At 34.6% G+C, this 27,521-nt stretch overlaps 1 protein-coding gene across 1 annotated transcript in view; it reads right to left on the bottom strand.

Moving 5' to 3' along the window:
* Nucleotides 1–27,521, bottom strand: part of LOC135198623 (interferon alpha-inducible protein 27-like protein 2) — an 83,077-nt gene that overhangs the window by 20,787 nt on the left and 34,769 nt on the right. The window contains exon 2 of the mRNA XM_064226380.1: nt 22,984–23,003. The gene's annotated coding sequence lies outside the window, so the exon portion shown is untranslated. The remainder of the gene's footprint in view (nt 1–22,983; nt 23,004–27,521) is intronic.

Genomic DNA, 27,521 nt, shown 5'->3' with positions numbered 1-27,521 from the left:
ATATATATATATATATATATATATATATATATATATATATATATATATATATATATATATATATATATATGTAGTATGTATGTGTATATATATACATATAATATTACAATATAAAAATATATATATATATATATATATATATATATATATATATATATTATATTTATATAACTACATATATATATATATATATAAATATATAGATATATATATAAATATATATATATATATATATATATATCATTATATATATATATATATATATATATATATATATATATATATATATATATATATATATATTATATATATATAATATATATATATATATATATATATATATATATATATATAAATATATATTATATATATATATATATATATATATATATATATATATATATATATATATATATATAAATATATATATATATATATATATATATATATATATATATATATATATATATATATATATATATATATATATATATATATATATATATATATATATATATATATATATATATATATATATATATATATATATATATATATATATATAAATATATATATATATATATATAAATATATATATATATATATATATATATATATATATATATATATATATATATATATATATATATATATAATATATATATATATATATATATATATATATAAATATATATATATATATATATATATATCTATATAAATATATATATATAAATATATATAGACTTCAGGAGGGTCCATGTACACATGTTGTTTAAAAGGCCATGTTTATTAACAGCAAAGAAACGTTTCGCACTACTCAGTGCATCATCAGTCTGTCAAAGGTAAAAGACAATAAAATACATTATTAACATAAAAAGAATTCAAAAGGTAATTAAAATTTACAAGTTAAAACAATAAAAAGTAAAAGAGTATAAAAAGTACTAAAACAGAAAACAAAAAGAGACTACCAAAAACACCAACCATCTATAAGCAGGAGAGAAGAGGGAGTGACATACAAATGACGTCCAAGGCCAGGCGACAACTATGCCAGATACAAAGTTCCTGAGGAAGTATTACTATTGAGAGAGGGAACCAGTCTTTTAATATATAACGATTCTAAAGTTGTTAAGTGATCTGGGTCCCTTACATAACCAATTATTGAAAAGTGTTTGTTCAGGACTTCGGTTTTACATAATGCGGCATGATTTCTAATATTAGAAAATTCTGGCTGCTTAATTCTTTGGCCAGTGCGAAAGCTAAAACCCAAATGGCTGCAATATCTGACCCGCAGTAACCTCCGTGTCGATCCAACGTAAGAGCCCGGACATCCAGGGCATGTGAATTTATAAACCACATTGGATCGCATGAAGGACTGCAGGCGATCTTTGAAATTAAAAAATGATCCTATTGTACATGGGTTGTTAGAGATTAGTTTTACGTTAAGACAGGGGATTTCCTGTTCAATTATTCTTGTGAGATTTAAAGAGAATTTGGAGTCGGACATATACGGGATTGAGGCATAGAATAATTTTTTTGGGACATCAAAGTTGACTGTTGGAGGTTGTAAGAACTTTGTTAATAACTTATTGGTGATTTTATGAACTATATCTTGTGGATAGGAGTTTATCTTGAAAAAGTTGAATAAAAAGACTATTTCTTTGTGAAATATTTGCCAAGTTGAAGAATATTTTAGAGCTCTATGGACCAAGGTGTAGATGGTATTAAGTTTGAAAGAATATTGACAGGAGCTATAGTAGTTATTGGCTAAGCCCGTATATGTCCGCTTTCTATAAACAGAAGTAGTGAACTCAGAATTGTCTCGTTACATTAATATCTAAAAATGGAAGACTACCTTCGCTCTCTACCTCCATGGTAAATTGAATGTTTGGATGAAGTTGATTAATATAATCCAAAAATAAAGAACATTGCCAAGAGTGCTGGAACAAGACAAAAGTGTCATCAACATATCTGCGATAAAAGGACGGTTTAAAATTATGATTACACTCGTTTAAAAATTTCATTTCAAGGTCAGACATAAAAAAGTTAGCAAAAATGGGGCCCAGAGGCGACCCCATGGCAACTCCATCGACCTGCGAATAGAGTTGCTTATTAAAAATGAACATTGAATCTTGCACTGCAAGTTCAAGTAGTTGTTTAAAGATTGATCTGTTAAAACCATGAAAAACTGTATCTTCGCTAATAAAAACCTTATCTAGAATAATATTGATCGTTTCATTAAGTGGGACATTAGTGAAAAGAGACTCTACATCAAAACTTACCATGTAATAGTCTCCATCTTGGTTGGTAATTTGCTGTTGGAACTCGTAACCATTTTTTAAAGAAAATTCATTGTTACTATATTCAGAAAGTAAACCGGCTAAAAATTTGGAGATAGAGAACGAAGGACTATTATAGGCAGCCATAATGGGTCTAAGAGGTATATTAGGCTAATATACCTCTTAGACCCATTATGGCTGCCTATAATAGTCCTTCGTTCTCTATCTCCAAATTTTTAGCCGGTTTACTTTCTGAATATAGTAACAATGAATTTTCTTTAAAAAATGGTTACGAGTTCCAACAGCAAATTACCAACCAAGATGGAGACTATTACATGGTAAGTTTTGATGTAGAGTCTCTTTTCACTAATGTCCCACTTAATGAAACGATCAATATTATTCTAGATAAGGTTTTTATTAGCGAAGATACAGTTTTTCATGGTTTTAACAGATCAATCTTTAAACAACTACTTGAACTTGCAGTGCAAGATTCAATGTTCATTTTTAATAAGCAACTCTATTCGCAGGTCGATGGAGTTGCCATGGGGTCGCCTCTGGGCCCCATTTTTGCTAACTTTTTTATGTCTGACCTTGAAATGAAATTTTTAAACGAGTGTAATCATAATTTTAAACCGTCCTTTTATCGCAGATATGTTGATGACACTTTTGTCTTGTTCCAGCACTCTTGGCAATGTTCTTTATTTTTGGATTATATTAATCAACTTCATCCAAACATTCAATTTACCATGGAGGTAGAGAGCGAAGGTAGTCTTCCATTTTTAGATATTAATGTAACGAGACATAATTCTGAGTTCACTACTTCTGTTTATAGAAAGCGACATATACGGGCTTAGCCAATAACTACTATAGCTCCTGTCAATATTCTTTCAAACTTAATACCATCTACACCTTGGTCCATAGAGCTCTAAAATATTCTTCAAACTTGGCAAATATTTCACAAAGAAATAGTCTTTTTATTCAACTTTTTCAAGATAAACTCCTATCCACAAGATATAGTTCATAAAATCACCAATAAGTTATTAACAAAGTTCTTACAACCTCCAACAGTCAACTTTGATGTCCCAAAAAAATTATTCTATGCCTCAATCCCGTATATGTCCGACTCCAAATTCTCTTTAAATCTCACAAGAATAATTGAACAGGAAATCCCCTGTCTTAACGTAAACTATCTCTAACAACCCATGTACAATAGGATCATTTTTTAATTTCAAAGATCGCCTGCAGTCCTTCATGCGATCCAATGTGGTTTATAAATTCACATGCCCTGGATGTCCGGGCTACTTAAGTTGGATCGACACGGAGGTTACTGCGGGTCAGATATTGCAGCCATTTGGGTTTTAGCTTTCGCACTGGCCAAAGAATTAAGCAGCCAGAATTTCTAATATTAGAAATCATGGCGCATTATGTAAAACCGAAGTCCTGAAACAACACTTTTCAATAATTGGTTATGTAAGGGACCCAGATCACTTAACAACTTTAGAATCGTTATATATTAAAAGACTGGTTCCCTCTCTCAATAGTAATACTTCCTCAGGAACTTTGTATCTGGCATAGTTGTCGCCTGGCCTTGGACGTCATTGTATGTCACTCCCTCTTCTCTCCTGCTTATAGATGGTTGGTGTTTTTGGTAGTCTCTTTTTGTTTTCTGTTTTATGTACTTTTTTATACTCTTTTACTTTTTATTGTTTTAACTTGTAAATTTTAATTACCTTTTGAATTCCTTTTTATGTTAATAATGTATTTTATTGTCTTTTACCTTTGACAGACTGATGATGCACTGAGTAGTGCGAAACGTTTCTTTGCTGTTAATAAACATGGCCTTTTTAAACAACATGTGTATCAGGACCCTCCTGAAGTCTATATATCTTGCTGACTGGAATATCATTATAATATATATATATAAATATATATATTATATAATATAAATAAATTTAATATAATTATTATATTATTATTATATATATATATATATATATAAATATATATATATTATAAATTATATTATATAGAAATTTTATATAAATAATAAATATAATTATAATATAATAATATATATATATAAATAAAATATAAGTATTATATAATAAATTAAATATATATATAAATAAATAAATGGTTATAATAATAAATAAATTATAAATTATAAATATATATACTTAAATATATATAAAATATATATATATATAATAAATATATTTATAATATAGTAAATATATTATTATAAATATAAATTATTTATAATAATATAGATATCATATATATACTATATAAATATATATTATATATATGATATATATATATATATATATATATATATATATATATATATATATATAGAAATATATATATATATTAAAATATATATTATATAGAAATTTATCTAATATAAAATATATATATAAAATATAACTATATAATATATAAATATAAATATATTAAATATATATAAATAAAATAAATCTATAAAATATAAATATATATATAAATATAAATATATATAAATATATAGTACTATATATATAAATTATATATATATATATATTATATAAATAATATAATATATAATTAAAATATATATATATAAAAATATATAATAAATATATATATAATATATAATAATAGATATAAAAATATATATATATATATATATTATAATACTATATAATATATTAATTATAAATAGTATAAATATATATATAAATTATAATATAATATTAAATTAAATAATTAAATATTATATTTATAAATATAAATAATAATATAAATTAAATATATAAATAAATAAATATAAATACAATATATAAATATAAATATATAAAATATAAATATAAACAATATAAATATACATATATATAATATAAAATAAATAAATATATTATATAAATATAATATTATATAAAATTAAATAAATAATAGATATATTTAAATATAAATAATATTAATTATAAATATAAATAAAATATAAATTATTAGTAAATTATATTTATAGAAATATATATGTAAATAATTTAAATATATAATTATAAATATATATATAGAATATATATAAAAATATTATATCTATATATATTTAAATATATATGTATATATATATATATAATATATATATATATATATATATATATATATATATAGTATTATATATATATATTCTATATATATATATATATATATATATATTAACAGGCAGAGGTTTCTCTAAACCCAACTATACAACGAAGGCAGGGGAAGCACACCAACAGGTCAAGGACCTCATATTTATTTATTAAGTTGCATTATATAGAAGCCAACCAGCAAGCCTCATTTTCAAGTTACAAAGTAATAATATCTAGTTAGTACAATAAAATTAAGCTACAATATTAAAATACACAATGTAAGGTACAATAAAACAATCACAGTTAATAATACAAATAAGGACCAACCGTTGCGTGTGAAGACAGAGGAAAGACTACCAAAAAACGTAAACAGTTCACGAGAGGTAAAGAGGTGTAGACGTGGTATGGGTGTTCAGTGAGGGGACCAGTTTTATAATAAACAAAGATTCATCGATTGTTAAAACCTTGTGATTGGAAGCTCTGCCCAAAACCTTAATGTCCTTGTACTGAATAGAATACCTACATTTATCGGTATGATCCCTTATGTTGGAAAATTTGGGACTATTGATATTATTTTAAGCAAGCTTCTTCCTGCGGATGAGTCTCATTTTAACAGGTTCTGTACGAACGAGTTTAGGAAACTTAGATCTAGCGGTGCGGGACACCGTTTTTGTTTATAAGGGTTGTTCTTACTCGCAAATTGATGGCATGGCTATGGGCTCCTCTTGGACCATCTTTGCCGGTATCTTCATGTGCTCGCTGGAAGAGCAAATGCTTGATTCTTGTCCCTTAAGTTACCATCCACTATTTTATAAATATGTTGAAGACAAGTTTGCACTCTTTACAAGTCGGTTTGACGCCGAGAGGTTTCTAACTTGCATGAACTCATTTCACCTTAACATCAAATTCACCACTGAACACGAACAAACAATCAGTTGCAATTTTTTATTTTTTTTTATTTTAGATATCTTAATTACACGCTCCTCTCAAAAGCCTCTCAAGTTCCGTTTTTAGAAAAAAGACATTCACTGGTCTTGGTACAAATTTTTAGAGTTTTTGTTCTCTAGATTTAAAGATTAATGCCTTATTAACGATGCTTCAAAGAGCCTTTGCTTTGTCTTCCAGTTGGCGAGCTTTTCACAATGAAGTCACGTTCTTGCAAAAACATATTAACAGCAACTTCTTTCCAACCCAGTAGTTCTTTAAGCATGTCTCCGATTTTGTAAATAATGTTTGTTCCACGTCATCCTACTCCTCACGTTCCTTAATTACCTTTCTATGCCAGCCTTCCTTTCATTCACGATACAACTTTTTATATGGAACTCCAAGCTTTGATATTTGGTCGTTTCCCGGCCATGAAAACCAAATTTATACCCACAAACCCACTGAATATCCGTAGCCTTTTCAGCTTCAAGGACCATTTGGATCCCATTAATGACCTCATGTGTTATTTACAAATTTACTTGTCCTCGATGTAATCGAGGTACTTATATTGGATCGACAAATAGGTTACTCAAGGTCCGAATCGACAGTCATAGAGCTGTCAGTTTCATAGAACTGGCACGAAGCTTTCGAATCCCGAATTTTCCAACACAAGGGATAATACCGATAAATGTAGGTATTCTTTTCAGCACCAGGACTTTAGGGTTTTGGGCAGAGTTTCCCATCATAAGGTTTTAACAATTAATGAATCATTGTTTATTAAAAAGCTGGTCCTCACTGAACACCCATACCACGTCTACACCTCTTCAACTCTCGTGAACGGTTTAAGTTTCTTGTTGGTGCTTCCTCTGTCTTCACACTCAACGGTTGGTCTTTATTTGTACTTTTAACTGTGAATGTTTTATTGTACCTTACATTGTGTATTTTGTAGCTTAATTCTAGTGTACTAATTAGATATTGTTACTTTGTAGCTTGAAAATGAGGCCTGCTGGTTGGCTGCGAAACGTTGCAACTTGTTAATATGAGTTCCTTGACCTGCTCTATATATATATATATATATATATATATATATATATATATATATATATATATATATATATATATATATATATATATATATATAATATATATATATATATATATATTATATATGATATGTATTATATAAAGAATTTTTTATGATATACATGATATGTATTATATGAAGAATTTTTTATATGTTTACTATAAAACCTTTAAAATTAACAGTGCATGATTTTTTTTTAGGTACTTTGTGCACAGTGAACCATACATATATATATATATATATTTTTTTTTTAAATACTGTGTTGTGCATCATTTTGTGTGACTAATTGTTGGTGGTACTTTTGTGCCAATTTCACTTATGATTTTTATATACTATGGTGTAATGATGAGTAGCATACGTGAACAATTTTTGGGGGGAAATGCAAAACCCATTAACGAATTACTTTTAACGAATAACTCGACCCTGTCAGAGATAGCTCATACAATTTAAGACCAACACCAGACAGATGCAGTAGAATCCCAGTTCCAACTTCACAAACCGTGGTGATTCGGGGAAATACTAACCCCAATAACACAAATATCAACAATCATAACAGTGCCAATAATACTAATAACATAATTGCTAATAGTACCAAAGTGCCAATAATACTAATAATATAAATACTAAGGGCCCTTTCACACTATGTCGTACGTAAATGCGACACGATGTCGGACCTACATGCGACTAGCAGTCGATTATTATCTCTAATGTACCTTTTCACACTATGTCGGTCCGGCAAATTTGCCGGTCCGGCATCGCATTACAGCCGACAGGCCCCACTGGCCATGTCCGGTGCTGCAACCAGACGCGATTGCAGTTGGCCATTGCCTTCAATACGTGTCTTCACACTATGCGATTTTTTCCTGCATATACGTGCGACAGCAGTAGACTTCCACTGCTTCTGGTGATCGGGTGCATTGGGTATTGAAAACATTTGAGGAATATAAATAGTGTTATTCCCGTTGCTGAATAACCACTGGTTCCATGCAATGAAAAAACACCATACAATAATAATAATAACAATAGTGTTATTCGTAAATAAGAAAGAACTACAGGTATGGATAGCTTAAGTAAACTAATGAGAAATGATTAACTAAATGATTTGCTGTTTTTTTTTTTTTCATTTAGGTTACATATACGTTTTGATACTGAAATTATTAGAAGGTTATCGGCAGATTATTGATATAAAAGAGGACTAAAAGCTTTTGATTTGATATATATGATTTTTGAGAAGTTTTTATAGTTAACACTTACATTTTATTTACATTAATTAATGAAAAAGAGAGAGATATGGAATTTTTATATCAAAGTAAAAGATTTTAGTTTTTTATATAGATATATCAGTTTATACTTTTGATAAATAGAGATGTTTCAGCTAACACTAGTTGTTTTCATTTCTCCTATTTAATTTCTATATGGAAAAGCAAATTTACAAGGAAAGGTCCATATTATTTCCTCTTACTTGACGGTAACTGCCAGTTGTCGTGCTGGCGAAATATCATCTCTGATTGTCTTATTTCTTTTAGCAACTGGTCATGTAGACGTGACAAGAGTTCCTCAAAGGTTGTTTTATACATTCTGAAGTAATTGAAAAATTTATCATTATCTCTCTTCAGCTCCTCGAAAATTGTGGCAAATGCGCCACGCAAGTGCCTTCGTGTATTCAAAGGGTGTACCCAGTGAATTCTCGGTTTTCTCTTCTTTGTTCTCAAATGTAATAAATAAAGACAATAATTTTCTCCTCCTGTCCATCTAGTCAGCACTACAGGCTGAGAGCAGACTGCAAGCGCTTGTCAAAAATTGGATCACTTTGTACGGCAGTCGGACAAATGTACGATTTGCGAAATTTTGTGTCGCATTTAGATCCGGCACTGCAATCGTATCTTGGTCCGACAAGAATCGCATAGTGTGAAAGGGCCCAAAGAGTACTAACACGTTTCGAAACTGGAGAATGAATCAGGCAGCTGTAACAACACAACCCACACGTTTCTGTGGACAAGTTGAAGCTTCCCATCAAGACAAAAGTAAGCTATTAGTATATATGTAAGTGATTACATAATAAAATATGGAATGTTACTCCATATATATAAAAAACTAAACCTAAAGAGGTCAACCAGATTGCTTGCAGGAATGTGATCAGACCAGAGACGATAAGATGACGTATACATTTAAGTAGGCTAAGATAACATGCCGTCACCTGTGGTCATTGTTTTGAAAACATTAGTCCAAGCTCCCTGCTTGAGACAACTACCGCGACCTATAATTCAAACGGCCTACGTGATAAGTAATGTGTCTCATTTTGTATGTATGTTCATATGTTCGAGCTACTGTCTGCTTCCTTTAGTCAGAACAGAGTGGAATTAGCCATCATCGTTGGGAGAAGCGATCAAGCCATCGTCATTAGAAGACCTGTACAATCCTACCTGATCTTCACCATGTAATCTCAGAGAATGTAAGTATTTTTATACTTCGTGTTTTCTACTAGAACCTCACATCATTGCCGAATCATCATGAGTTTAACACATCGTCGTCATAACCAAAGAAGATAATACCGACTTTGTAAGTGATCTACAAACCCCAAGACACTCCAATGAGTATGGAAGTGCATAACCAACCGACTTAACGTAAGATTATTGCAAGTCTAACATTACCTCATAGGGTGCCTTATTATACAAGGCAACAGCCCTAATATTGGTGGCAGACTACCAGAAGAACTCTACAACATCTTCCGAAGAAAAACCAGAATAATGAATAATGTATCGCATCAGAAGTCAACGACGACGAAAGCAAGAGATTCTTCAAGCAACTTAGTATCATCGTTTAGTGAGCGACTTCAGAAAACAACAAGAACTCTTCAACGTCTTCCGAAGTATAACGAATTATGTATCATATCAGAAGTCAACGACGACGAAAGCAACAGATTCTTCAAGCAACTTAGTATCATTGTTCAGTGAGCGAATTCAGAAAACAACAAGAACTCTTCAACGTCTTCCGAAGAATAACGAATAAATGTATCATCAGAAGTCAACGACAACGAAAGCAACAGATTCTTCAAGCAACTCAGTATCATCGTTTAGTGAGCGTTTCCAGCACTTCAAGAAATAAACCGAACGCGTCTTCAGCATCGGATCGTCAAGGGCTCGAATCATCCAAACAACGCGCACGGGGGAAACTCAAGCCAAATCAGGTCATCCGCTAAACAGAAGGAGGGCCAAGGCCGTGTGTCGTTATCGGAACACCGTGACTTCCCACAAAAGCAAGCTAAGTACAATTTTTTATTCATTTGGAGTAACTGAGTGATTCCTTTGCAGGTCAAATTTCGTTATTCCTGTGGCTGAAGTTACGAGACATTCTTAATCTTACTTTTTTACAGAAATTATCTACATCATTGAGATTTCGCTACTGCGAGTTTTTATCTTTGAGTTTCTGTTTCCAGAAGTTCTTCTGAAATATCATAATCATATACTGTGTTAATTTTATCATTTTGGGTGATTATTAATCCTTTACGTAACAAATCATATTAAACAGTGAATATGCGTTTACGCAGTGGATGTCTGTATTTATATAGATGCATGGATAGGGTCGTTAGGCACCGTAGTGATTAGAAAACACACAAAAACAAGTGGAACACCCATACAAATCTGGATAAATTAGAGGTAACACTATTTTGGGTCAAACAATAAAAGACTCCTGTGCAAAGTCCCGATCGCAGTTTTAGCCTTGATTTTTATGAGTTATATAAAATATCGAACCTCAATGACTCAACTTAACTTTAAAAATACAGCTGGATTGCAAGGAATAACATGTCTGTAAAAAACTTTCATTAGGCTAAATGCGCTGACCAGGATCCCTCACTATTTCAAATTTTAGCAAAGAATGAAGTAAACAACAGCAAGTACAAACAGTTAATATTGAATGCAGTAGAGATAACTTGTCTTAATAGTAATCGCTCAATTCCTAATAGTTCGTCATTCATACGTTCGTTGCTTTATACGTAACCAACAACAGAATGCCTAAAAACAAACAATACGTGCGATGGTAAACAGTAGCCCTAAATATCAGAATCAAACAAATCGTGCTTAAGCAAACTCGGTTACTGTGTCATCTAGTCAACGGTCAGGGTCAGTTAAATCTGCCGAGTGTTCAAAGCATAGCACATTCCACATAAGCGACTTCAGCGGAGAGGAAAAACGATGTTGGATCATTTATACCATACCTTTTTTTTCCATGCCAATACCTTTTTGAATTAAAAAGGAATTTCCCTATGAATCACACGACCGTATCAAGTAATCAGAGCAGGTTCTCGTTTTTTTTAATACATAAGTTATTATAAGTAGTTGTGGATTAAGCCCGACTGTACGCGCCGTAAAAATTAAAATATCTTGTTTTATTCCTTTAGTACACGTAATATCCTGTAATTACGGACTCACCGTCTGTTGTTCGAACTTCCCTAATGAGAAGTCCGGATAAGCGAGCGCTTACAGATACCTCTATAGTTATAAAAAACATTGATCTGTATCTAGTGTAATTGTAAGATATCCATCTAGGGGTATACAAAATATTATCTTACCTCCTGCAAAATAAGGCGTGTTTATCAAAGGAAAATTCTATAAACCTTCAAACATATTAAAATCCGTTTTGAACAAAAAAAGACAGTTAATCAAATAATAACTTATATAGAGGAACTACACATTTGTCTCATAAATCGTAACATTGTTCAAGTGACCCAACAGAATTCTCCCACAACCGCAGTCGCAGTTTGCACGCAAAATCTCGAGAAGCATGCACCCTCGAATGTCTTAGTGCGTGTAAAAAGACTTTGCTGGGATCTGAAGTTTTAATCCTTCCCGACACTCTGAAATATAACGATTTCCCCGAACAAAGCCCTATACACGGTTGACTCACAGCAACAAGTTAATCTAGTAATCCACAAAAACTATACATATAAATATCGCATTTTTTATTATTGCTAATTTTTAATCATGCCCAACCAGTCGTAGATGAATCTCTCTTATACTCTATCTAAAGTAATATCCGTAAAGTCATTCAAGCAGAGGTGATTCAGCAGAATTTTTTCTTTTATCTGAATACCAGGAAGTTTCTCCACTAGCGAGTGATCTCTGGGAGAAAAACGGATGTCATTGAAAACAAAATACAGTCTAAGGACAAACATAAAGCTATATACGTACCTTCGTATAGACTCCCAATGAAATTTCAAAATAGAGATAAATGACAAAGTTGAAAAATGTTAGTAATAGGAGTCATTAGGAAATCAAATAAGCCCATATAATTTTTCCCTCAAACGTCATGCCATAAAAGTTCGGACTTGGCGTATCTGCATAGATTTCTGTCGCTTAAACAAGGAAACGACTCCCGATAGTTTCCAGTGCCATGTACCGACGACATCTTATCTCTGTTAGGTTAGAATACATTTTTCACCAGCTTGGACTTACTTAAAGGCTTTTACCAGATACCATTACCTAAGTGATTGTACCTCATACACCGTTTTCAGCACACTCAGGGGACATTATCAATTTTTATGTATGCCTCCGGATTACGTTGCGCCCCAATTACAATATAATGTTTGGAGACCTTTAGGGGATACCCTACATGCCTATATGGTTGGTCTTGTAATCTTTTCTAATACCTTAGAAGTACATTCACACAAACTAGAGCTAGTGCTACAGAGACAAAGACAAATAATCTCAGAGTAAAATATCTAAATGTGAGTTTTTAAAAACCGAACATGTTTATGTGTATAGTTAAGGTCTTAAAGTAGTCCATGGTAAGGTGTCGGTTATTCATAACTTCCGGTACCTATTAACATAAAAAGGGGATACAGCATTTTTGCACTGTAGTGGTTATTACGATCGTATGTAAATATGTAACTCTTCAATCATGACAGCTCCTTTAACAGATCTTACGAAGAAGGGCGTAGATTTATTATGGTCTAAAAAGCATCAACAGGCGTTCGATATCTTAAAAGCGGAATAATGCAGCTCACCTAACTAAACATCCCTGATTTAAATAAAGAATTTTTTTTTTATTGCAACAGATGCCTCAGACCAAGGGGTAAGAGGGGTACTACTTCAGCAATATGATAAACAGTTCTTCCCTATACCTTTTTATTCATGTAAACTAAAGCCCTCTGAAAGTAAATATGCAGTAATAGGCAAGGAAGGGCTAGGTATCGTTAACTCACTAGTACATTTTAAGTTCATAATCTACGGCTACCCTGATAAAATCCTTACTGACCATAAAGTCACTTACCGAGTTTTTTCAAAGGCTTTAATCACAGCCCCAAAGGAATTCGGTGACATATGATCACTCAGGTTTTGGAGCCAAGTTAAGATATCTACCTGGGAAAGCAAATATCATAGCTGACGCATTATCCCGCAATCCCGCACCATACTGCAAAGAACCATTAATTGGACTAAAAAATATAGAAACATCCGTGCCTATTGTTAAAACCATATCTAAACAAGAAAATTCATTAACCCAAGAGATCGCGAGCATTGAATATCTGGGTCGGAGCGCAGAACTGTTACAAACTGAACAAAGCAAGAGTCAACAGCGATAAGCAAAACAAGAAACACTTCGAACGGTAACAGGGTCAGCGGCTAAGGAAAACAATAAACACTTCGAACGGAAACAGGGTCAGCAGCTAAGCAAAACAATAAACACTTCGAACGGAAACCCTAAAGCAAAAGTATATTTAAAGTATGTGTATCAGAATTATGTAATCAAATGTAATATTATATGTAGGTCCGTGACGAGGAAAACCCGAAGAACACAGCAGGTGACTAACGACCAGGTAGTAGTAATAATCTCTTTCATACCAATCGTCCTAAACTGGTTGCATTCCGTCATCCAGGGTTCTCTATTATGTCACAGAAAACCAAATCACTGTTTTACTGGCCTACAATGCTTACAGATATAAAAAGCACATAACTAATTGTAACACGTGTCATGGAAGCAAGGGACACACTAAGACACCTGTCAGTTTAAGGGCCTATCACGTGCCAAATCAATCCTTGAAAGAATACACGTAGAATCATTAACAGAGTTACGAGTCTGACAGAGGAAATAAACACCTCTTAGTGTTAATAGTCGCCTTGATACTTTATATAGAATTAATAGCACTAAAAAAAAAAAAAAAAAAAAAAAACACCGCAATTGAGTGCGCTAGGAATATTTATGAGTGCTAAATCAGTAAACATAGAATTCAACCCATGATAATCTGACTCGGGTGGTGTAAATCAATAATCTCCTTAACTCGTTGTGTGAATTCCTTTCCATTAAGAAAACCAATACTATATTTTATCACCCAGAGTCAATAGGTTTGGTAGAATAAGAGATAAATAAGAAAGTGTAATTTCTTACGAGTTACATTCGTGATACTGGATCCGAACTGGATTACGTATAGCGGTTCTCGCAGTTTTAAATACCTTTATCATTCATATTTTGTATCTATAGAGATAATAACGCAAGTAGCCTTATACGGTACGCCGCTAGAACACTTTTCCACATATTCAAGCCAACCATTAATTTATCAAATATATATATATAAAAAAATATATAAATAAATAAACATAAACAATAAAATAAATATGGATACAAGTGGAGCCAATATAATACACTCCGTAAGAAGTCGGAAGGGTTACAAATAATAACAAAAAAGGAATCACGATAAAATCAGTAAGCAAAACGTAACCATAGGTTAATTAAATATCCAAATATATATGCGTAAAGATTTGAACTCTAACTTAACGCTTTAGTAATGACAAATAAGCTAAAAGTTCAAACACATATCAAAACCTACTGACATATTGTCTGTCCCGGTGATTTATATTCGTAGTCAATGAAAAAAAAAAATAAATTAAAATAAAATAAAATAAAAGAGATTTTAAAGTCAGGAAGTCTAGAAGTGAAAATGTATATCTATGGAATAATCCCATATGGATCTTACAGGGTAAATAATATATAAAGAATTTGTATGCAAACCTTTTTTCATTAGTTTGAATAAGGAATGTCTAATTTAACATAATTACATTTATTTACAATCATGCAGATTTCCAACATGAAACTAATATATTGTTCAATTTTGGTACTGTTTTTTTTTTTTTCAGACATTCTTCTCGTGTGGGTGGAGTATTAAAACCATAAAAATACCCAATTTATACGAAAGTCGTATTTATTACAGCAAGTAACGTAACTCTTAAGCTGGTGATGAGGTCATCAGTCTAGAAGGTGCATGGCGCGTTTGCCCATTCATCATTGTTCCTTTTAACCTCAATAATCTGCTTGCACAGGCTTCATCTGGATGTGTCGTCTCGCGCTTGCAAAGCAGGTTGGCTGGAGAATGGAATGCTTAGCTCATGAACTTCACATGTGGTTCATAAGTCATGATGACGTACATAGCCATAACCTATTCTTATCCGCATTGCAATGCAAACTTGGTTAAGGAATCGCAATCATTTTAAAATTAATAAACAAAATAAGCAAATAGAATTTCTATAACAACAAAATGAATTATTTTTTCTGAACCTCATAGACAATTAGAGTCAATAATTCAGCTTATGACATTGGTAAACGGACATTTAGAAGTATCAAGCCATGGATATGAAATATTTACTTGCAACATTAGTCTATTACAATTCAAGTAAATCACATTCATGGGAAAATGTCACATTTCTTGAAAAACCCAAAGTTTATATAGAAATTAGTTACCTAGTGGGTTCTTTCGTTGCATCTCCTGCCTATTAATAAAGTTTTAAAAATTAACCGAGGATGCGTGCGAGAAATTTGAATATGAAACTTTTGTTAGGGGCACATAGGATCGGATTTTATCACAACTTAATTTCAGTAAGCATAGAGAAATACAGAATCATGATTAAAATTCTCTTTGACTCTTATGTTGCCTGGCAATCTTACAAATAGCTCCGTTTTCCACTTCTTTGTCTAGTAACTTACTACCAGTAATATTGAATTTTCTTTGGGATTCGTATTGATATCTGTTTATTTTTTATAATTATGGATATTTTTACAGTCATCAGAGACCTGGATAGGTTCACTTATTGTTATAATGCCATGGATAAAAAAGTTTGTACAGCTAACTCTTTTGAATTCCATAAAATATCAGCGAATTCATGTGGGTTAAGTCTGTTCTTAATGGCTTTCTCCCCCCCGTATTTGATGTTGTCTGAATTTACTTTGCCCTTGTGACAAGTATAATTTCACTTGCAGGCTGATTAATGGAATCTGGTTACAGTATCCTGCAGTATGAGAGTTTCACATCGCAACTTCAAAAAAATAGTTCGTTGCTGCGGACGACTGCAGTCAAGTAACAACCGCCTACAATGTGAAAGGAATAAGCACCATCATAAGTGAACAAGCTTATTTCTTGTACTTCTTTGACCGACACCCTTATCCCGTCGTTAATCTCGTTTTAATGCGGAATGCTCCGGCGGCTGTCGGAAATCGACAACAAAAGGGACATACTTCCGACAATTACGACCAGAAGGATATTCAACTCTACGTTGCTGGCGAAGGACTCATGCTGGGGATGATTTTATTCATCGCAAACGTATTCGTGTGGCTTAGGATGCAGAGAACAAGTATGAGGCCGAAATAGAACGTTGGACCCCACCAGGCAATTTTCCCCTTGTTTTAACCATTTGGAATTGGCCATTTCATTTGGCTATAGGTGGTTGTCTGGAACTGTGTAATGGACGAAAAGTTGTTCGAACGCTAGTTAAATGTGTAGTAGTATAACCTCGGTCATGTATCCTATATATAAATGTAAATTCATGTAATCATGATATATAAAATGATCATAAATAACAAGAGTCGAAATATATCTTTTTGCGTGTACGCACTAGAATCTTATATAAATGATCATAAATACAGAGTCTGAAATATATCTTTGCGTGTACGCACTAGGAATCTATTTAAAGTGCACATATATTAATCATAATTATATGAATCCATATACATATGTATAAATAAATCAGGTAGCCTATAATCAATCTGTTACCTTTTATCTTACCAATAACTGCAGATATATAACAGTTAGCATAAAAATCAATGAATCAATCAGCATAAACATTAATAATTTTTATCAATTCATATATGAGATTTTTATCAGTTAAAATATGATTTTTATCATGTTAATCTTTATTCTATGTGATTATCAGAGTACATTAGTATTTTCTGTAGCATATGTATCTTAAAGAGATGAAGTGAAAAACTGTATCAGTATATATCACGTGATCACAATTATTTACGAATACCATCATATGCATATTAGGTTTTATATCTTATTACTTGAATCTGTATTTGTGTACACCATGAATTTTTTTTACTTATAAGTATTTTCTATATATATCTATATATATTCACATAGTGTCTGTATCACACTCCTATAAGTCAAATGCAAGTCAAGCTTGAGTAATATTCAGTGGTTGGTTTTGGTAGCTGACCGAGCTTTTATGTAAGTGATTACATAATAAAAATATGGAATGTTACTCCATATATATAAAAAACTAAACCTAAAGAGGTCAACCAGATTGCTTGCAGGAATGTGATCAGACCAGAGACGATAAGATGACGTATACATTTAAGTAGGCTAAGATAACATGCCGTCACCTGTGGTCATTCCTTTGTTTTGAAAACATTAGTCCAAGCTCCCTGCTTGAGACAACTACCGCGACCTATAATTCAAATGGCCTACGTGATTAGTAATGTGTCTCATTTTGTATGTATGTTCATATGTTCGAGCTACTGTCTGCTTCCTTTATGACTTGTAACCGAGATGGTAGTCAGAACAGAGTGGAATTAGCCATCAGCGTTGGGAGAAGCAATCAAGCCATCGTCATTAGAAGACCTGTACAATTCTACCTGATCTTCACCATGTAATCTCAGAGAATATAAGTATTTTTATACTTCGTGTTTTCTACTAGAACCTCACATCATTGCCGAATCATCATGAGTTTAACACATCGTCGTCATAACCAAAGAAGATAATGCCGACTTTGTAAGTGATCTACAAACCCTAAGACACTCCAATGAGTATGGAAGTGCATAACCAACCGACTTAGCGTAAGGTTATCGCAAGTCTAACATTACCTCATAGGGCGCCTTATTATACAAGGCAACAGCCCTAATATATACAGTTAATCAATGGCTGGCTGATGCTGACAGCCGATAACCTTCTGATGAAAGAGCTAAAAATTAATGAAGCCTTGCTTCTCGTTCATTCAGAACACGGTGAACCACGTAAATCTTTGAATTCTGGTAGCTTCAGCAAATTAACTAAATATCATGAATTCAAAATTTTTTTTAATGCTCTGGGAACCTGAGAGTAAAGCAAATCCATTATATAATATCACTAAGTTCCTAAATCCCCAATATGAATTCCATGGTAGAGCTCTACGCGAATGTTGAAAATACCATAGACAAAATAATGGAAGACTTGAAGCCCACAAACATCACCATTGGAGATAAGACAGTTAATGTAAGGTGGGTACACACGTGAGAGCCGAACCTTGTATGTGTAACTGAGTTACGCATACAGTGTTACAAGGTGTAAAAATGTTGAGGACGAACCGTAACCACGTTAAACACGTAACTTCATTACAATCCACTGTGATCATCAGTCTATCTCCGTCCGGGTTGTTTACAGACGATGGCCACCATGCAAGTACTGTAGTAGCTGCCCCAAATATTTATATACATTATTTAACGAAGATGAAGCGAAATAAAAGAAGATGGTGGCAATCAAGGTTATATACTAGAAGGGTAGAATACAGTGGTCGGGAATTACTCGCTGACATGAGATTTAAAGAAGTTTCTGGCCACTGTAAAGTCTTTTCTTCGTAATAACTAATATATTGAAGGACCTCTTCCTCACTCCAATCAGCCATGGTAGACATATGCGTACTGACTGAATAAAACAAGGGACTCTACTATGGACGGCCTTGTTCGTAGTTGGTGTTAACAAGTTCAGCAACCTCTGTTGTTACGCGGGTAATACAGGTCCCGTCCACACATGGCGTAACGTACAAAGAGACCTCCCTTTGATTCGGGGCCCAAAAACCGACAATTGCCGGGACGGAGGGCGAACGGAGCCTCGAACCTCGCGGGTTCGGGGTTCAGGTTCGAGGAACCGTCCACACTTGCGTTTTTGTTACAAGAATCGGTTACAATACAAGGTTCGGTTCGCACGTTAAAAGGTGGGTACACACGTGCGAACCGAACCTTGTATTGTAACCGATTCTTGTAACAAAAACGCAAGTGTGGACGGTTCCTCGAACCTGAACCCCGAACCCGCGAGGTTCGAGGCTCCGTTCGCCCTCCGTCCCGGCAATTGTCGGTTTTTGGGCCCCGAATCAAAGGGAGGTCTCTTTGTACGTTACGCCATGTGTGGACGGGACCTGTATTACCCGCGTAACAACAGAGGTTGCTGAACTTGTTAACACCAACTACGAACAAGGCCGTCCATAGTAGAGTCCCTTGTTTTATTCAGTCAGTACGCATATGTCTACCATGGCTGATTGGAGTGAGGAAGAGGTCCTTCAATATATTAGTTATTACGAAGAAAAGACTTTACAGTGGCCAGAAACTTCTTTAAATCTCATGTCAGCGAGTAATTCCCGACCACTGTATTCTACCCTTCTAGTATATAACCTTGATTGCCACCATCTTCTTTTATTTCGCTTCATCTTCGTTAAATAATGTATATAAATATACGCGGCAGCTGCTACTTGCATGGTGGCCATCGTCGGTAAACAACCCGGACAGAGACAGACTGATGATCGCAGAGGATTGAAATGAAGTTACGTGCTTAACGTGGTTACGGTTCGTCCTCAACATTTTGACACCTTGTAACCGTATATGCGTAACTCAGTTACACATACAAGGTTCGGCTCTCACGTGTAACTGAGTTACACATATATGGTTACAAGGTGTCAAAATGTTGAGGACGAACCGTAACCACGTTGAGCACGTAACTTCATTGTAATCCACTGCGATCATCAGTCTGTCCAGGTTGTTTACTGACGATGGCCACCATGCAAGTAGCAGCTGCCCCGTATATGTATACACATTATTTAACGAAGATGAAGCGAAATAAAAGAAGATGGTGGCAATCAAGGTTATATACTAGAAGGGTAGAATACAGTGGTCGGGAATTACTCGCTGACATGAGATTTAAAGAAGTTTCTGGCCACTGTAAAGTCTTTTCTTCGTAATAACTAATATATTGAAGGACCTCTTCCTCACTCCAATCAGCCATGGTAGACATATGCGTACTGACTGAATAAAACAAGGGACTCTACTATGGACGGCCTTGTTCGTAGTTGGTGTTAACAAGTTCAGCAACCTCTGTTGTTACGCGGGTAATACAGGTCCCGTCCACACATGGCGTAACGTACAAAGAGACCTCCCTTTGATTCGGGGCCCAAAAACCGACAATTGCCGGGACGGAGGGCGAACGGAGCCTCGAACCTCGCGGGTTCGGGGTTCAGGTTCGAGGAACCGTCCACACTTGCGTTTTTGTTACAAGAATCGGTTACAATACAAGGTTCGGTTCGCACGTGTGTACCCACCTTAAGATACGTCTTGAACTACTTTGCAGATGGAACCATATAATACTCTAGGAGAAAGGAAAAGAAGGCCTTTCGGAAAATTAAAATTGTCCCAAGAATAATAGCCTTCGGAAAATTAAAATTGTCCCAAGAATAATAGCCTTCAAACATTAAAACAATGAAACAAGAAATACAGAAGGCAGAGATAGATTTTTCCAAGGAATTTGCAGGGGTAGTAGAAAAACAAAATTAAAGGAAAGGCAGAAATGATACCCATTTAAATAGAACGAATAATAATGGCAGACATGTTTGCAACCTGGCATCTATAGTTTATCAACTGCAGCAGCCAGCAAGTAGGTGACACGTCACAGACGGAGCTCAAGTGTTGGTGTAACTAATAATACATAATATTGTGCATTTCTTTTGCATAACTCGCCTCTTGCGCTTTGAATTTGGTGTGTGTGTGTGTGTGTGTGTGTGTGTGTGTGTGCTGAGGTGTGTGATGAAGATGATAGAGAGAGAGAGAGAGAGAGAGAGAGAGAGATGAGAGAGAGACGATGAGACGAGAGAGAGAGAGGAGAAGAGAGAGAGAGAGAGCAGCTGTAAAGGAAAAGAAATGTGCATTATAAAATAAATTACCAACATCAATTTATATACTAAAATACATACCTATATAGTATGTATATCTATGTACTTACCATGTACGCTTGATTATAAGTACATACATGTACGTTCCATATATATATATATATATATATATATATATATATATATATATATATATATATATATATTTAGCAAACTTAAAGCGCATGGCATAGTTTAAAAATTACACTTCTGTAAGTGATTATGCATGCGGAACTAATTCATTATATGTATATATACCCGTAAGATAAAGAGAGGGGCGGGGTCAACCAAATATGCGGAATAGGGTTACACCGGGACTCGAACGAGTGGTGATGGCAGGCAGGAAGATGCGAAGGCCACAAAGAAAGGCGCAATTACACCATGACTCGAACGTGCGCGACATTTGCGACGGCAGGCAGGATCACAGGGATTTCACATTATTATTTGACAATTTATTCAGTTTTCCAATACGTTATTACATCCTCAGGGAATTCTGCACAATAGGTTATACACACCGATTACTTAGATTAACCAAGGTGTTAGCCTATACACAAAGATTACTTAGATTAACCCAAAAGGGCCCAACAATTCACAATTACACAAATTTAGCACCACCACATTGTATAAACTAAAAAAGGCAGGGAGGACCTAACCTGCCAAGCCAAATTCTTGAACAAAGCTAAAACTTACAATTGCAAACATGAAAAAGCTTGAGAACGACTTCAAAGCTAAAATACATTTTTGAACACCTGAGTTCTGAATATTTAGAAACGGAAAAACTGGTTTTGTTTTCAACGTTTCTCAGAGAAATACTTCTGGTTGAGAGTTGTTGACCTGTCAAATTATCGGGAATGGCCTGGCTCGACAGGACTCACATCCGTGAAGGGTGGCCTTGACGGTCCCCGGACCCCAACCGTTGGTCCCGTTGCTGAATAACCACTGGTTCCTACAACGTAAAGGCACCATACAAACAAACAAAAACCCAACCCATGAGAGTAGAAAACGTTTCATGCCGCCTACAGACGTTCCTATAGGTACCACATCTGGGAAAATCATCTAATACTAAACCACATGAGGACAGACCAGAGCTGGGCAGATCTAGGGTACTATTCCGGGGCTGTGTAGACTATGGCAGTTGCGGTTTTTCTATGCAGTTTTACCTCCTGAACAAAAATTTTAAGTAGTATTTATAAGGACGACTGTATTTTATTTGTTTTTAAATCAGATTTACATCAAGGTCATACAAACCGTTCACTTATTATTTCATTAAGGAAAGTCTTCACAACGCCAGAAGTGTTCAGCATGAGAATATCCTAAGTATGAGCTACGAAGCTTAACAATATAAGTTTTCTGCAAAACAAACTTACCGGCTTGGGTGCAATAAGACCTGTAGTAGGGAACACTTGAGTGCACTTGCAGTACTGCAACGGAATTCAGGTCTGTAGTGTAGATTCAGAAGGTCCCGAGACCCGGTATTTATAATGTCTGGTGTGGGGCGACGCGAACAATAGTGACTATTATCCAGTTATTTCATTTAACATTTTTTTTTTTAAGAAACTGCAGTCACAACTATATAATATTCATCATCGTACGTAAAACCCAGTAGGAATCTTAAGGAAACAGTATTCTACCAAAGACCACAAATGAATTTAAATAATTTAGTCTAGAAGCAACCGGCAGTTTGAGAAGTCTGTCGGTTGCTGCGCAGCAGCCACCCACAAGTGGGTGTCTGACCAACGTCATTGGTCTGACACGTCGCAGACGGACCTCCGGTCCGATCGTTCGAGTCATGTTGTAACCAGGATAGTAGAGTGGGTGTGACCAATGATATATTGCGCACTTTTTTTGTGAACCTCGCTTCTCATTCTTTCTTACCGGTATATACTGCATATTGTGAGTTATATGATTTCGTATGCATATTTAATCTTACAGAAGTGTGAATTCTAAAACTAATCAACCTGTATGTTGGCAAGTTATTTCAGAATGCTTATGTTTCTTCTCTCTCCTGTAAAGGTAACGTTGTAAAAGAAGTCCAATAAAGCCTTGCACTTTGAGGTTGCTATATATATATATATATATAATATATATATATATATATATATATATATATATATATTTGTAATGATCATAATATATATATATATATATATATATATATATATATATATATATATGTGTGTGTGTGTGTGTGTATACACACGTGTGTGTGTGTAATGTAGTGTACCATATTTACCTGAGAAACTCAAAGCACAAGGCTTTATTCGACTCATAACATTACCTTAAAGGAGAAAATAGTAACGTGTATTTTCAGGGTTTTCAAGTATGACAAAGTGAATGAAGCAGTTGTTTTTCTTAACAAACCTTTAGTTTTGGGAAAAATAAGCCATCCACACACATAAACAAAATTACCTCCCATACACATAAAAAAAATTACCAGGATTATATAATGTGTAAATTATAATGTGACAAATACTCTAACCTATTCAACCACATTGTCAAATATTGAGCTAGAAATGATCTGTATAACAAACAAGTAACCCTCATATTATCAAATGTAAATGCTTTTCATACATGTAAATAAACACAACCCCAGGCTAGAATAACAAAGCATCGTGTGGCAAGCACAACTGACCAGAACAAATGATTGCAATACGACATACTGTAACATACCTCATATTGCACCACTATGGCTGATAGTATTGACCAGGAAAGAAGAGAAACTAAATCACAGAAGCACTGTAAATGCCTTCGGTACATGAAAATAAACATAAAACACCAGTCTAGATTAATAAAGTATCATGTGACAAGTACAAATGACCAGAGCAAAGGATTGCAATAATGCATACTGTAAAATACTACTTATTATACCACTATGGCTGATAGTATCGATTAGAAAAGAAGACAAACGACTAGAAAAGAAGAAAAACTAAATCGCAGAAACACTGGATCTATTGTTAAGCATTAGAATCATAGCCAATGCTGTATGTCAACATACTACTATTCACTACTTATCACTCATCATAATCATCCTCATCATCAACATTAAGTCCATCATTCTTGATGGTATTTGAACAATCAACACCATAGCATTTGCAATGTGGGATGCACGAAAGGCCGTTCTTGGAACAGCTGCATCTTCTCGACATCCAGATCTACAGCGCGTGGTGCAGGTAGGGTAAGGCACCTTACTGGTGTGTACTTTCCCTTTTCCAAGCTCCAGCCATTTTGATCGATTGGAGGAAGGACGGGCCAGCCGGTATGATAAGATTTATCACGCATTGCCCATGTTATGTGCGGCATCAAGACTGCTCGGGTCAGTGGTAGCATCTCGCCCTCTAGATTTCTTGAACAGAACATTTCCCATCACAGTGGAGGAGCGTCTTTGGACCTGTTGGGGAATAGACATGACAAACAAAGAGCTCCAATGGTCGGAGCTGCTCTGGAAGATCAGTACCGACCAGCTCCGTTGGCAGGCATTTGTCGCTAAGCTCCCTAAAACAGTTGATCACTGCATCGTCATCAGAAAGTTGCAGATAATACCTCTTTTCCAGGGTTTTCAAGTATGACAAAGTGAATGAAACAGTTGTTTTTCTTAACAAACCTTTAGTTTTGGGGAAAATAAGCATCCATACATGTAAACGAAAGTATCTATATTTTGTTAAAAAAGATTACCAGGATTACATTATGTAAATTATAATGTGACAATTCGCGCAACCTATTCAACCACATTATGCCAAATACTGAGCTAGAAGTGATCTGTTTAATAAACTGGTAACCCCCTTATTATCAAATGTAAATGCTTTCCGTACATGGAAATAAACACATAACCCCAGGCTAGAATAATAAAGCATCAATGTGACAAGTACAAATGACCAGAACACAGGATTGCAAAAGTGCATAATATGAAATACTACATATTGCACCACTATGGCTGATAGTATAGACTAGAAAAGAAGACAAACTAAATCACAGAAACACTGGACCTATTATTGTTAATAGTGAGGTATGACTTCGTCAGAAAAACTGCTCCCGTAGGATTTCTGTGCACATGATTTGCTTGGCACAGATGAATGCCCTCGAAAAAGATCCAGATACTTGGGAAGCACTGATATCTGGGGATTTTGTCGTGGCCAAATCAGAAGTTCCTTTCACATGTTTGTTCACTGACCAGACACTTGAGCAAGAAATCAAAAGTTTGAAGTGCCATGATGGCATGGTTGGTTTGACTCAAGATGAAGCAGCTCTAGACCATCTTGTTACAACTACACCTCATCTTGCCAGAATAGTAAAACAGCTCATGAACAATTTTACCCCAACATCTGAGGGGACAAAACAAAATGAGCACTATTAACTGGCAGGGAATATTGCTGCGAGAACACGATCAAATGCTTTGAAGTTGCGTGAATCAGTGAAGCTGCACTGTGCTGGAAACCCCTTTAAAATGAAAACAGTGAAAAACATAGCATCATCAGCTCCTATTCCCGACAAGGCAAAAGGCGATATTCTGCAATTTGCTAATAAGGGACAGAAGAGGTTTCTGGCTTTCATTCACGACAAAACTCTCAGTTTAGGGTCCAATGCAAAAATCAAAACTGAAGAACATCTCTAACTGGATGCAGAAGACAAAAGTGCACATGGGAGAGAAGGTGCTCAAGCTATGTGAAGAGCGTGAACTGCTAGGAAGGTTTCTGATTATTCAAGGCCGCAGACCGGAGCTGGTTCCAAAACTTGAGGAGACCATCAGTGAATTTGAGATTCTGTATTTCTGCATTCAATCTTTGCTGTAGAAGGGTCACTCTGTATCCCTGGAGACAAGGCTAGTTTGATGCATGCCATTGAAGGAGCCATGGGTGAACCATTGGATGCTAGATCCCCTGTAATAGCAGGTCATCCATATCGTGTCCTGGTCATTGATGCAATGGGTATACTCCAAAGCATGAAGAAAACTCCAACGAATGTCAAGATATCAGATTTCCAGGCAGCATTCATCAAACATATTGCATCTTTGGCATCCAGCTACAGCAAGGCTCACGTTGTATTCGACAACTATCTGGATCAGTCACTCAAGAACAAAACACATCAGAAAAGAGCAGCATCATCATCAGAGTATGTGATACACTCGGAGATGAAGCTCATCATACCTCTGAAGGATATCGTATCCTCTGTCTACAAGATCAAAGCAAAACTTAAAAGATATGTTTACCGAAGCTTTGCTAAAAAAAATTGTCGCTTCCCTTGAATCTGGTCATAGTGTACAGAAATAAAATCGAAAGCCATGATTTCGAAGAGGGGCACACACACACACACACACACGAGGAGGCCGACACCTTGATACCTCACCAGGTTATGGCTTCAGTAGATGAAAGTAAGTGGCGAGAGATGTGTGTGTGTGTGTGTGTGGCCCTCAGACACAGATGTTCTTATACTTCTCCATTTGGGGTCTTGCAGTGGTCCTGGCACTCACCGTCAAACAGGTCTTAAATTGTTAACTGGCAAAAGTGTCAAATACAGAGATTGACGTGGTGGAGAGAGCAAAAGTTATTGGCCATTGCAATTGCAAATGTCAAGGACTCATTGGTTGTCATAAATTTTTTGCCCTGACTGGGGTGGAAAATTTCTCAGCATTACAAAGAAGTGGGTCCATGCTTATCTGCAACTTTCTGATGATGATGCAGTGATCAACTGTTTTAGGGAGCTTGGCGACAAATGCCTGCCAACGGAGCTGGTTGGTACTGAACTTCCAGAGAAGCTCCGACCATTGGAGCACTTAGTTTGTCATGTCTACTTCCCAACAGGTCCAAAGATGCTCCCTCGACTGTAATGGGAGATGTTCTGTTCAAGAAATCTAGAGAGCAAGATGCTACCACTGACCCGAACAGTCTTGATGCCGCACATAACATGGGCA

This window comes from Macrobrachium nipponense, chromosome 22 (assembly GCF_015104395.2).
Source record: "Macrobrachium nipponense isolate FS-2020 chromosome 22, ASM1510439v2, whole genome shotgun sequence".
Classification (NCBI taxonomy): domain Eukaryota; kingdom Metazoa; phylum Arthropoda; class Malacostraca; order Decapoda; family Palaemonidae; genus Macrobrachium; species Macrobrachium nipponense.
The sequence above is the reverse complement of the archived record's forward strand: the minus strand, read 5'-3'. Positions and strand labels throughout refer to the sequence as shown.